Below are 14,331 nucleotides of genomic sequence, written 5' to 3'. Positions count from 1 at the left end.
AGGCAGATTGAATCTTTTACAATAATGACTCTTCCAATGATTACACTTTTACAAATGACTCTTTTACAACTTTACAATGATGACTCTTGGCCTTGACACTTCTTCACAATATACAAATGGCTATCATGTCTTCAAAGGATGTCCCGCTGCAATGCTTCCATTGATTTGATACTTCTCCTCTTGAATTCTTGCTTGAAGTTGTACTTGAATCTTCTTCTACCTGCATACAAAATTTTCCCAATGAAACCAATCCCAAAACAAAACAAAATGCCCTTCAACTTACCTTTGCCTACAAAACACATGTAAGTGCATAATAATGAATAAATACGAATTAAAATTACAATGTGTACCTGAAGTGTGCTTGTCACTTTTGTTGTTGACTTGTTGCAATAGTAGACAAAGACTCCCACTCTTGATATAGGCCTGGACTCTATGCAAGACTATATCCAAAACTGACCTAAAGATATATACAATAAAAACTTATGACAAACCCTAGACTTGTGATGGACCAAGTTCTAAGTACAACAATAGAGACCATTCTATCAACTATGAAAAGACAAGTAACATGAACTTACAACATCATATAGATTTAGCAGACTCGGTGTAGCATCATATGTGTAGTATCAGGAATAGGACATCCGAAATGTGGTAGCAAAACTAACTGTGACATTTAGAGACAGAGATATAAACGAGACCCTATATATACTTACGTTGTCTTGCAAAAACATATGTCAGAGATGATACTCATATTTTAAATGTAAAAACTAATCATACATACTTTTCTAGAGGAGACTTACCCTTAACTGTTGATGTGTGGTCCTTACTGTAGTGATCCTTGAATGCATGCTTTTTCATACCATGTAGGAGCTGGATATTGAATCTATTGTGTCTATGTAATTTCGGATCTCCAGGGTGTGAAATTTAGTTCTATGGTATCCCTCTGAGTCATATTTCTAACCCACAGGTCTGATCAAGATTGGATTCTTCAAGAAAGAGTTATTTCCAATCTCCGTCGATGAACTGATTATAGACTGGTTCAGTAGAGCAAATGTGTACAAAGTGCCACGTGTCAGTTTTGCGACCTTTGGCCTTGAAAATTATACGCAACAAACTAAAGTCCGTCCTTTATCTATAGCTATTTACGAAATTTGAATCCAATGCTGAGAGAGAAAGTTATGACAAGTTTCCCAACGTCACCTGTTTGAAATAGAATTCGGGAGCCTGAAAAACCCTAACTTCCTTAGATCGTATCTCTGAAATTATAGCTAACCAAGATCTGAAATTCAGTCAAAAATTTCAGCAAGATTTTGGCTCAAACGGGTTTTAATTTCAGCTTCGAAATCTTCGCAGAAACAAAGTTATAGCGAAAATTCCATGATGACCTGTTTGAAGCCACAAAATCCCTACTAGAGGAGGATATGAGGGTCATTATTTATATGAATTTCTTGAGTTAAGAGGGTCCTCAACAAGTGAGTGTTGGAGGGATTTTAGGAGCAAAAAAACATTATTAATTATTGAATATTCAATTACTAGAATAAATTATAAGTTCCATGTCACAACCCCATAGGGTTTTAGCGTAGTAACTTGGGTTACTAACTTCAAACATGAATATCTCTCAAACCGTGAAGAATTACTTGGTGTGCCATATATAAATGGAAACATATCGATGAGTAGAATCCATATAGATGATCCTTGACTCAGAATAGAGTAATTTTTCAAGTAAAAATGTCCATGCAAGATCAGGGTATCCCCTGGTGCTGCTTGCATTGACATCAATGACAACCACTAATCAACACGATTGTCATGGGAGAAGTTGGGGGTCTAGATCAATGAAATGTCAAGTTGTCTCAGGGATTTGTCACTTGGAAGGGTTGGTTGGCTCTTGAAGGTTTTGTAGCACGTGTGGAAGGTTATAATGGTTTTATTTTGTCAATTCTACTTCCTTAACTGCACATTGGGAGTTGAGTCACAACATAGTCTCCTCTCATCACATATTTACCCCATCAAATCGGTTAACTTGGGTAAATGTGGGAGTAGGGTGTTATAAAATCCTTTATGATTCAATGGTTGGTAGCTTGATGTATGCCATGGTATGTACCTATCTAGATACTGGACATTCAATGCGTATTGGGTAGGTTCCTTGCAAATCCAGACAAACAACATTGGAAAATGGTAAAGTAGATTTTGAGGTATCTCAAGGGTACTAGTATTTATTGTTTATGTTTAGATAATAATAATGTTTTTCTTGAAGGTTATACATATTCAAATATGGTTGTAGATGTGGATACTAGAAATTCCACCATTGATTATTTATATACTTTTACAGGTGCAACAATTTCTAGGATGTATAGACTGCATAAAGCATGAGCCCTCTCTACAAAAGAGGTAGAATACATGGATTCCACATAAGCTTGCAAAGGGATGTTGTGGAAGCAATGATTCTTAGGAGAGTTGGGAATAAAACAAGACAAATATGTGTTGCATTGTGATAGTTATAACATCATTCATTTAGAAAAAACCTCAACATATCATTCTAAAATAAAGAACATTAATGTTCGATATCATTGGATTTGTGAAGTGTTAGATGATGGGCTGCTACATACTAATAAAAATCTTATTGATATGTTAACAAATATTTTGCCAAAAAATAATTAGGAGCTTTGTAAAACCTTGGTTGGAATAATGCAAACCTGATGAAACACATCTTGAGAAAGGATTACTAGGGGGGAGAGAGAAAAAATGTCAAAAATATTCACTCAAGCTTCTATTTGGTCTTAAGTGGGAGATTCAAAGTAAAAGTTTTCTGCAGCCATGGTATTGAACCAATGCTATTGTAATGAAACAAGAGTATGAGTAAAAACAAGTGAGCGAAATGTAATAAATTTTGTTCTCATTATAATAAAAAAACTCTAATTCCCTTCCGAGTGTTTTTTCCTCCAATTTTAATTTATTTTTCTACTTCCTTTGGTTCAAGGTATAGAAGGGTGTTTACTTATGGACAAGTAAAATAAAAATAAAAATTTTATTCAATTAAGAGTGGTCTCCACCTTCTTAAAGATATCTACTAATAAATATTTTTCTCAATCGCATTATTAGGGTGACAATTTTTTTGCAATAGATAAATTTCTAAATTTCTTCTTTATGATTTACACTTCTTGAATTTAACAACACAACGAATATTTCATAATAATTTAATTTATTAAAGAAAATAATTCAATTATTATTTTAATTTATTATTCAAGCAAATAATTCAATTAGTGACTTAATTTAAAAATATGTTATTGTGGATCAATGGTTGTCATTGATGTCAACCCAAGCAGCACCATGGGCTACCCTAATCTTGCATGGGAATTTTGACTTAACAACATATTCTATTCCAAGTCAAGGATCTTCTAGATGGATTCTACTCGTCGATATATTTCCATTGATAAATGGCATGCCAAGTAATTTTTCACGATTTGAGAGATATTCATGTTTGAAGTTAGTAACCCCACTTAGTGGGCTAAAACCCTATGGGGTTGTGGCATGTCACTCATAATTGGTTGTGTTCATTGAATAGTCAATAATTAATAGTTTTTTTTCTCCTAAAATCCCTCCAACATTCACTTGTTGAGGACCCTCTCAACTCAAGACATTCATATAAATAATGACCCTCATATCCTCCTCTAGTAGGGATTTTGTGGCTTCAAACAAGTCATCGTGGAATTTTCGCTATAACTTTTTTTTCTGCGAAGCTTCAGAAGTTGAAAGTAAAACCCATTTGAGCCAAAATATTGATGAACCTCATGACAGAATTTCAGATATTTTTTCACTATATTTTCGGAGATATGATTTGAGGAAGTTAGGGTTTTTGCAGGCTACCGAATTCCATGTCAAACAGGTGACTTTGGGAAAATTGCCATAGCTTTCTCTCTGAAAGAGGGCGGATTGTAGTTTGTTGAGTAGTGTTTTCAGGGCCTAAGGTTGCAATAGTGTTTTGGGATTGGTTTCGCCAAGCAAATTTTGCATGCAGGTAGAAGAAGATTCAAGTACAACTTCAAGTAAGAATTCAAGAGAAGAAGTATCAAATCAAAGGAAGCATTGCAATGGGACATCCTTTGAAGAAATGAAAACCATTTGCATATTGTGAAGAAGTATCAAGGCCAAGAGCCATTTATAAAAGAGTCATCATTATAAAAGAGTCATTTTGCCTAGAGTCGAAGAGGCAGTGATGGGAGGTATAGGAGTCACTGTTGGGATGATTTCATGGTTGAGTTGCAGGTCATGGAGTGATTGGGTATTTGGTCAAGTACATGAAAATTATTGTACATCTTAAAGTATAATGGATTGTTGTCCCTAGTTTGGGAATCCACAGTCTTGTCTTATTTCAGTGATTATACGATGGCAGGGAGGTGCTAGGTAGGTGTATGAAGTCGCCTAGAGGTTGGGGCCCGTGAACACTTCAGGGTGGTAGGGTGGTGCTAGGGTGAGTTTTGGCTCGCTAGGGTGTTGGGGCATCCATTCAGTTGATTACTGAAGAAACTAGGGCGTTGGGGCATCCTTCCAGTGGGAGCTAGAGAAGAATGATTTTCTAGAATTCTAGGAAGTTGTTTCTTTCATTTCAGTGGGGATGAAGATTAAAGAATTTATTAGAAAAGTGTTCAGTGGTTTTTGACCCGGAGGGGGTTTTGCACTTAAAATTCTTGTGCCTACTGTGTTCTTTTATTTACTATTATTACTGCATAAACATTAATAATAATTGAAGATTAAATAATGCTCTGAAAATATTTAAAAGTGCTAATTGCAAAGGAATATTGATTCACCCCCCCAGTATTTCCAACAATTGGTATCAAAGCTTGGTTCCTTCAGTAACATCTTAACCGGTGGAAGTCAGCGTTCAAAGCATAGAGATGGGAAAGTCAAAGATGTAGGTTACAAGGATTTCAAAGGAAGGTACAAGTACAACAAAATCAGAAGAAAGTGAGTATTGTGTGCCAACCCTTGATTTTGATGCGAATAATTACTAGATATGGGAATCCACGATGGAAATACATTTGCAGGCAGTACTGGAATAAATTGTTTCTGGAGACACATCTACCAACGAAGCTAAAAGGTACAATTCGAAGGCCATGAATGTAATTTTGAATGCTTGCCCAAATTCAGTGAAAACAAAAGTTGGTCAATGTTCAATATGAAAAAGCTCTTTGGGAAAATATTCATAATCTCTATTCAACAAAGAAATCAAGTCAATATGTTATTGAAAATTTGGATCGTTCTAATTATGATGAAGAAATGGGAGAAATGAGTAAAACAAAGTTTCAAAATTGAGTGATCAAGGTGATAAAGGAACTGAAAAGTCAAAAGGAAAAGATAAGACTTTTGGAAGTAGAATTGAAGATAATAAAAGAACTCATCAAAGAAAATGAAGAGCCTGATAAGATGATTAGTAGTCTTAGATCTCAATTGGAAGAAATCAAGAATACAATGACACGATACCTCAAGAGAGAAGTCCAATAGAAGTAACAGGAAAATGGATGGATTAGGAAGATATAACCACAAGTAACAAGAACTCGACACAACGTTTGCAGAGATTAGCAGGATCACACTACAGACGTAGGAAGTAGAAATTGAAAGGAAGGAATCTGATCAAAGATACATATCCTTTGTTTAACAAAAGAAAAAGGAATTAGAAACATCTTCCGTAGAAATAAGCAAGCCCAAGATTGAAAATGAGAAGCAAAAGGAACAAATACAGGTTCTCAACAGTGAAGTAGAGAGGACCACTCTGCTCAAGCTACATGTTGAGGAGGCAGAAAAAAGAAGGAAGATCTTGAAAAGATGATTTCAAGAAGATATTGCTCAAAAGCAAGAAGAACTTGATGCAACCTGTGATGAGATCAACAAACTCAAGGGATCACAAAAAGAACACATACAAGATAAGACAGATGAAGAAGCAAAAATGAAGGCAATTAAAGATGGTAAATCTCCAGTTGATGAAGGTACAAGCTCCACATCTTCGTAGGATGATTCTAATAAGGAATTTGATCAAAGTGAAAAGCCAAAGAATAATGTTGCAACTCCAAAGAATAAGACCAAAGAAATCAAGAACAAAGGACCACAAAAAACTACAACAACGCCTCCAAAGAAGAATGAAAAATCTTCCAAGTATGTTCGTTTATTTAATGGTTATTGTTTCTCATGTGCTAACTATGGACATATGGCCAAGGATTGCAAAGTTATTGATAGGTACAACTATCAAGGACCATCACATCCAAATGAACCATTCAAGTACACACATTTATCTAATGGTTATTGCTTTTTATGTGCTAACTATGGACATATGGCTAGGGATTGTGAAGTTTTTGACAAGTAGAATCATTATCTGCAAAACCTTAGAAGCAAGTTTGTAGGATCACGAGACAGGTTCCACGATGATTTTTTCAGAAGAGAATACATGCTAGATGGGCCAAAAATTAAATGTTTGAAATTCCATAACTATGTCCATAGCGCTCGCAATTGCAAATATCAGATGGAATCACCTATGGACAACATTGAATGGTTCAAGTTTCATAAATATGGGCACATGTCTTGAGATTGAAAGAATACGAAGGCTTGGAAAAGGAAACATGTACATGAAGACAAAGAAGATAACAAGGTTTCAGCAGTTGTGCTTTCAAGATTTATAAAAGCAAAAGGTCATGAGGAATTAGCAGTTTCTTCAAATAATGACTCAAGTTAAGATGGCCTATTAGGTGACTCACTATTTTGAACAATTTGGTCTGTTGACTCCTTAATGTTTGTAGAGGAGGAGTCTATGCAACACTATATAGCACAAGTCTACGATTGACAGGAAGGTAGTTTGAACAAGATGGAAATTTCATTACAGGTTCATGGGGAGCAAAATAGTTGAAGGATTACAAGTTACCAAGAACAAGGCAAGATTAGTCTACAAAGGATATGCACTGGTTGAAGGAATAGATTTTGAAGAAACATTTTCTCCTGTTGCCAGAATGGAAGCTATCAGGATGTTTCTCGCATATGCATGCTCGAGAAAAATGAAGGTCTACCAAATGGATGTTATGTCAACCTTTTGTTGGCTTGATGGGGCCTGACCTAGGTTCAGAGTTGATTAGCCAAACAAATCCCTACACTACTGGCCCTTTCGGAAACATTCTGCGGAGCCCGAACTGAGGTCTCACCTGAAGCAGTATGGGGGGATGTTGGAACCAAGTTTCCGCACCCTTGAGATGTCTGAGGGGTCGATTTAGTCCAACTGTGAATGGCTTCACGCAGGTCACTTTGCACACTACCCCGACCTACGAGGCCTTCGCGATCTGTTATGATCGCCTTTGTGTAGCCCTAACCAAGGGCTGAGGTGCTTTTGCACTGCTAAGGTAGCGATCTGTGCTATTTCCCCAAGTTACACCATGGATCTTACTTATCTTCTTATAAATGTTAGTTAACTTCGCGTAAACAGATACTTTATATTATACTTACTTAATCAATACAATCATATAAGTTTGCACACCATATAAGTAGTGAAATTGCAATTTATACCCAATACATTCAATGCACAAAACAGGAAAATGATACACATAAATGATATGAAACTTCTCTTTATTACTTATCAAAGGTTACAGACGCGACTCCCCCTGTGCACTTAGCTGCAGGGGTCCGCAACTCAGTTGCAGACTACTAGGCCTCTACGCACTCAGCTGCAAAGCCCACCCCTACCCTATGACCCGAGACTCAACACTACACTTAGATAAGACTCAATTCTTCATCTTCATTCCTCAATTGATTTAGTGATTTACAACTTAGAGCCTCGCTCTATTTATACAATCCCATGGTCCGCGGACCATGGGTAGATATCTAAAGCTGACATTACATTTACAAAAATGAGGGCAGACAACCCTATGACTCATTTACAAGTTCACGCTCCGCACCCACAAAACACAGAGTCTTTACATCAGATTTAGTCAAAATCTAGGCTTTAAGCCCCAAAACTTCCCTTGGGGGATCTCGGGCCCAATAGGCCCCCAACACAAACATCGTGACTCGCCCTTGAGTCACTCAGTCGGTGTGGAGATCTTCGTGCAGAGACCTCCCAACTTTTCCCAGACCATTGCAAGGTCAACAACGCACCGAGCAGCTGCCTGTTGTACCTCTTGTGGCTAGTCAGATGGCCGGGCCACCTGTGTATGGCTTCAACTGACTATCGATTACTTTTCCTGGGAGAGTTCACCATTCAGTTTCACCAACTGCACTACGCCACCATCTGTGATTTCCTTAATAACATACAGTCCCATCCAATGCATTTGGAGCTTCCCCGAGAATTTATCAAACTTGCTGTCATATAACAACACTAAATCGTTTACCTTAAAAGTGTGCAACTTGATATGTCGATCGTGCCAAGCCTTTTCATGCTACTTTTGTACATGTTGATGGAATCCAGCCAAAAAACGTTCTTCTTCGAGTTCCTCCAACTACGCGAGCCTCTCCTCCAAGGTGACGTGGTTCGTCGTACTTGTGAGTGTTGCTATGCGTAGACTAGGCACAATATACTCCATTGGCATTACGACTTCCACCCCATAGATCAACCTAAAAAGCGTCTGTCCCATTAGTTTCTTGCATGTTGTCCTATAAGCCCATAATACTGCGAGTACACGCAGGTCCCAGTCACTTCGCTGCGCATTGCATACTTTTGTCAGCACAGTCTCGAATACTTTGTTAAATGCTTCTACAGTCCCGTTAGCCTGTGGGTGATATAGTGTGCTTTTCTGATGATACACTTGAAACTCTTCCATCAGCGCACTGATCGTTTCATTCAGGAAATGTGTATCGCGATCGCTCATCAAGATCTTCAGACAACTGAATCGTGTCAGTACGTGGTCAAACAGAAACTTCATGGCCATGCAATCTTTTACTGGTTGTGCTTCTGCCCAATGCGTCAAGTATCCTGTCGCAGTAATAATATATCTCTTGCCTATCTTTCCTTGCAGTTTAATAGGTCCTACAAAGTCGATTGCCCACTTCTCAAAGGGCTGCAACGTCATTTGCGGATTCAAGGGAATCTTGTCCCTCCGTGATGGCTTACCTGTTCTTTGACATACATCACATGCCTTGCAATGTGCTTTTGAATCTTGATGAAGGGTCGGCCACCACAACCCTGCATGAAGAACCTTCTGCGCAGTTTCTCTCCCTACATAATGACCTCCCACGGGGCCCCCATGTGTGTCCGCGAGGATGCTACTTCGTTCAAACTCTAGTACATATCTTCATAGTATCTCATCATTCCCCATCTTATATAGGTGCCCCGCAATGACAGAAAAATCTGTCACGCGCACCACTAGTTCCTTCTTCTGCTGGACAGAGTAACCTTCCGGCGCAGTTCCAGTTGTTAGAAAGTGAATTATATCTTCAAAATGTCCATCTGCTACGTGCACAACAAAAAGCTGCGTGTCGGGTAGTCCTTCCTCCAAGCTGTTAGGTTCCTCCCCTATCTCAATGTGTGACAGGTGATCAGGTCCCATGTTCAGTCGTCCAGGCTTCACAACAACTTCAAAATCATATTCTTGGAACAATAAAAGCCACCTGCATATGCGCCCCCCCAACATAGGCTTATTGACCAAGTATTTCAGCGTGGAATGATCTATATACATCCTAAAGTGTTCTCCTAACAAATAGTGTCGATATTTTTGGAGCGCATACACCATAGCTAGTCCCTTGCGTTCAGTGGTGGAATAGTTCCTTTTTGCTTTAGATAATTTGCGACTCGCGAACGTGATAGGGTGATCCAAGCCCTCTCCGCCATCCTATGTGATAACTTCCCCCAGCACTATACACGACCCGTCAACATGAACATGTAATTCTTTCTTCTAGTTCGGGAAGACAAGAATCGACGCAGTCACCATCTTCTCCTTTAAGATATCCAGGCTTCTTTTACAATCATCGTCCCAGCAGAACGTGACATCCTTCTTCAATAGTTTTTCCATTGGCGCGGTGATTTGGGCGTAAATTTTGATAAACTTTCTATAGTACCCCATATGTCCCAAGGTAGCGTGCAACTATTTCACACTACGCGATGCTTCCAAATTCAGAATCACCGCGATTTTCACGGGGTCTACCATCATCCCTTGTTTACAAACCACATGTCCCAACAGGTTCCAAAAAGGAACAAGGAACATACACTTCTTGAGGTTAAGCACGATTTTGTATCTTCGACATGTATCCAACATCAAGCGCAGGTTTGTTACATGGCTCCTAACCAACCCAAATACAGTCCAGTCATCAAAATAGACCTCCAAGAATTTATGAATATGTTCCCTGAATGCCGCAACAACTACGTGCGAAAAGATGGTCGATGCGTTCTTCAATCCAAATGGCATGATAGTGTATTGAAAGAAACCCCACTCTTTTGCGAAGGTTGTCTTGCTCCTATCTTCTAGCGCGATCCTGATCTGATGGTACCCTGAGAACTGATTGGTAAAAGAATATTCTTCTTGGCCGCCTACATAATCCAACACCTCATCTGTGAACAGAGTTGGGAAGGGATCATGTACGCATGCTTCGTTCAAATTTCTGAGATCCACGCGTATTCTTATTTCATCCTTCTGCTTCTTCTCTTGTACTACCATCAGACTTACCCATTCAGATTCCTTCACAGGCTTAATGATGCCTGCCACGAGCACCTTGTCTAATTTAACACAGACCTTTTCTTTGTATTTCAGATTTAAGTGATACGACCTATGCTTAACTGGCTTCGCATCAGGTTTCAATGTGATCCTTATTACCCCTAAATATCTGATTATTCCCTTTAGGTCCGTAAACTTGGTCGGGAATAAGTCCTGATATTCATGGAGTAGTTCAGTGACCTTGTCCACCATCGTGTCGTCCCAGTAGTCCCTAATCTTCGCAAATTTAGGTTCTACCTCTATACCAATATTTACTTGGTTATTTTTTACTGGCACGGTTATTTAAGGGTTCTCGATTTGTGGTCCTTGAACCTCACACTGGCCTTCTATCTCGGGAATATCAATGTTCCTCAGATCTTCATCCTCTTCCTTAGCAGTTACATTATAACACTTTAGTGCGCAACTTAACTAAGCAGCCCATTCAGGTTGAATCATCTCTACTGACTCTTGTGGCATCCTAAAGATGGCTACTTTTACTTCTTGTAGCGCTTCATCAATACTATCCTATCCATCCTCAAAGTTGAAGGTCATCACGAACCCTTTGCGTAGGACATCCCATTCACTTGTCCCATGGCGGAGCTCTATTTCTATATACCAATTCATTGGTATAACATCCGGGGTGTGACAGAAGAGGTGCACCCACTCCAGTTGTGGCTTCTCCCCATAGGCCTACGTCCACTTGGCGAAATGTATACGCGGATCATCCTACCCATTGTATTTATCTGTCAATCGCACTCTAGGATTCCCAAACCGTGTGCGCATCATCCTCCTACATGTGTGCCAGTCTTCAAAGCTTCCTCTGTGCGTATCCCATCACCTTGCAGGTGTAGTGCGTAATACCCAATTCAAGGCCTTGAAACATTGATTTTCCAACACCTCCCTTTCAAATCTGCCCAAGAAAGCATCTACATCACCTAATCCATCATAAGTAGGCAGATCTCTCACTTCTGTCGATACGCATCACAATGACCTTGTCATCATATTGCAATTAAGCATGGTTACCTCGTGTAACTGGTTCTTCCATAGCTCTATCTCCTCATCTAAATCCGAAGTACAGGAGCTTTCGCGCTCCCATGAGATCCATCCGTCCGTGGTGGGATTTACCTAGTCTCGCTCTCATGCAGTTATCTTGTAGATGCAGTCCAAATCGTTGTCACTTTCATAGTTGCACACCGGCTCTATGTAGCATGATCCCTGAGCAGGGTCCAAGGTATAACTATGTGCAGATACTTCTTCTCAAAAATCATCTTGCGCTTCTTCAGATTAATCACCCCGTTCATGTTAGTGGCCCAATCAATTCCTAAGAGTGTAGGGTATGGATTGTTGTCATCAACAATCTCTATTACTTCAAAGTCTGCTAGCGCGCTTTCTCCCTCAATATCCACAGTGATTCCCTACGATCTCCCCATAGGTATTATCTTCTGTTGGTTCACCATTTGCAACTGAATAGGAGACCATTGCAGCATAGGCCTCCCCATATGCTCACATCTCTGCTTTGGCAAAACGTTCACGTCCGATTCTAAATCCAGAATTACTTGGTCCATATCATATTCTTCAATCTACGTGGTTAACCTCATTTCTCTTCCAGACCTTGTCGTATGCTTTCCAATCTTCTAGACTACTAGCGGTTCTCCTGGCGTGGTCCCAACGCATCTGTTAATGAGTTCTTGTAGTCCCTTTACAACCTTTCTATCGTGCAGTAGCTGTTTGCATGTTTCCATGTTTCCTTAGCTCACTCCAAATCAAACCTAGCTTATTTCGTTAGAGCCTCGCGAACCCAAGTACTATCTTCAGGTTGTTTGCCTTTATCATCTCTCGTCGCAATTCCACTTCAGAGCACAATGTTCACATTTGGATCTTCCTCGCACAGCTCAAACCTCATCATTTGTAGGTTCTGAGTCGGGGGAGGTGGTAGCGCTCCGTTGTCATGTATCCTAGCTATCAGTGTAGGAAAATCTTCCATCTCATGATCAAACAAGGTACAATATAGACATGATGGACGCGTTGGGTTTGTACAATCACATGCATAATGTCTTGGCCGTCCACAATTGTAGCATATTAGTTGTCTGCGACCTCTTCTAGGCCCTCCTCCATCTCGACCTCGTCTGCGCCCCTGAAATCATGTTCGTCCCACTCCTATATTCGGGTCTAGGGGTCACATTTCGGCCTGAACCCTGTAGGTGGGAGTTTTATCCATCATTAACTCATAGCTTCTACAAGTGTGCTCATCATGTCCCATTGATCTACAAAAGTTACAGAACAATTGTTTCGGATTTTGTGTATACTTCTTGTTGGTCACTTTAATTGCTTATTAATTTAAACAACCAAGTGCTACATAAATTGTCAACACAGGGAAGTCTGTTTATTTCAAAGGCAACTACGCACTATATGTACTCAATCTTAAAAGCAATAAAAGTTGTAGTAAAAACTAGTCACACCTTGCTTCAAGCAAACTGAAGCTCCACTCTGAGTTACAACAAAAACAATCTATTGCAGACAGCTACCAAAGAATGCTTAATTTCATTAAAGGAATAATCTAATGAAAAAGAATCAATCTGCAAAGGAAAGCACTAGTTATGCTGTAACAGAGAACAGGACCCTATTCCCAGAGCGGGAATCTTCAGCACCTGTTTCTGATTACCAAGCTTGCCAACTCACTCTGTAAACTCAATTTCCAATGAAACACTCATGAATTAACTGTGGATAAACTAAATAATGCAGCAATCAATTGGAAAGAAAACAGAGTTTCAGCAATAATGTATAAACAATATTCAGTAAATAGTACTGTTAACAAGGCATGGATAAAAGACACACTTAACACACTGCAGAAATATAATGGGTGAATCTTGTGATGAAGGTGGGCCCTGTCCTTCTCACAAGATTCCCCAGGAGACAAGAACTAGAAAGAAATGTTCAGAACAAGATTTTATTCATCCATCAATATGTCATGTTACAAAAAGATTCCAGTTCTGTTCCTTCAACTAGACCTTTCCCGTAGTCTGTTCCTCCCCCTCTAATGTAGATGTCTCCTCTTTTTAAAGAGGAGACATCTATTACAATAGATTACATTGTAAGTCCTATTTTAACCCAATATACAAAAATAGGGAAATCAGTTTTCCCATCAACAAAATGTTGTTACAGTAATGTTGTCTTTGGATCATGGTCGTTACATCCAGTGTAGTAGCTCCTTCGGTGATCTTCTTCTGTTGCTGTCAAATCTAGAATGCAAATCACAACTGTTTTAGCCACGAGATTTGCACGTCATTCCTACTGTTTCAACAACTATAGAAGTAATCTTGCAATCTCCAGGCAGTTTCAGCAACGTGGACTGCACATCGTTCTTTAACTGTTCAACAACTATCAATTCAATGATTAACTATGAAGATAGCGTAATTATATGTAAAATAATTAAACGTATAGTGATGAGAAGAAATATTGTGTACCTTTGGAACAATTGGGTTAAAACAATAACAAGGACTTTAAATATAGGTTGAAAAGGATGACATCATAGCAAAATGTATGGTAAAAAAGGGACAATATGAGGTCCTAACATCCCCCCCAACTGAAAGGGTTGCATGTCCTCATGCAACTTTTACTCTGAGTCTGAGTCCGAGTACTGGGATGTATAGTGCAAATTACTTAGACAGTAAGTATAGAA

The sequence above is a fragment of the Pinus tabuliformis genome, chromosome 7, assembly GCF_031772625.1.
Source record: "Pinus tabuliformis cultivar Carrire ecotype Pingquan chromosome 7, CPIR1, whole genome shotgun sequence".
In the NCBI taxonomy this organism is placed as follows: domain Eukaryota; kingdom Viridiplantae; phylum Streptophyta; class Pinopsida; order Pinales; family Pinaceae; genus Pinus; species Pinus tabuliformis.
Note: the sequence above shows the minus strand (reverse complement) of the source record.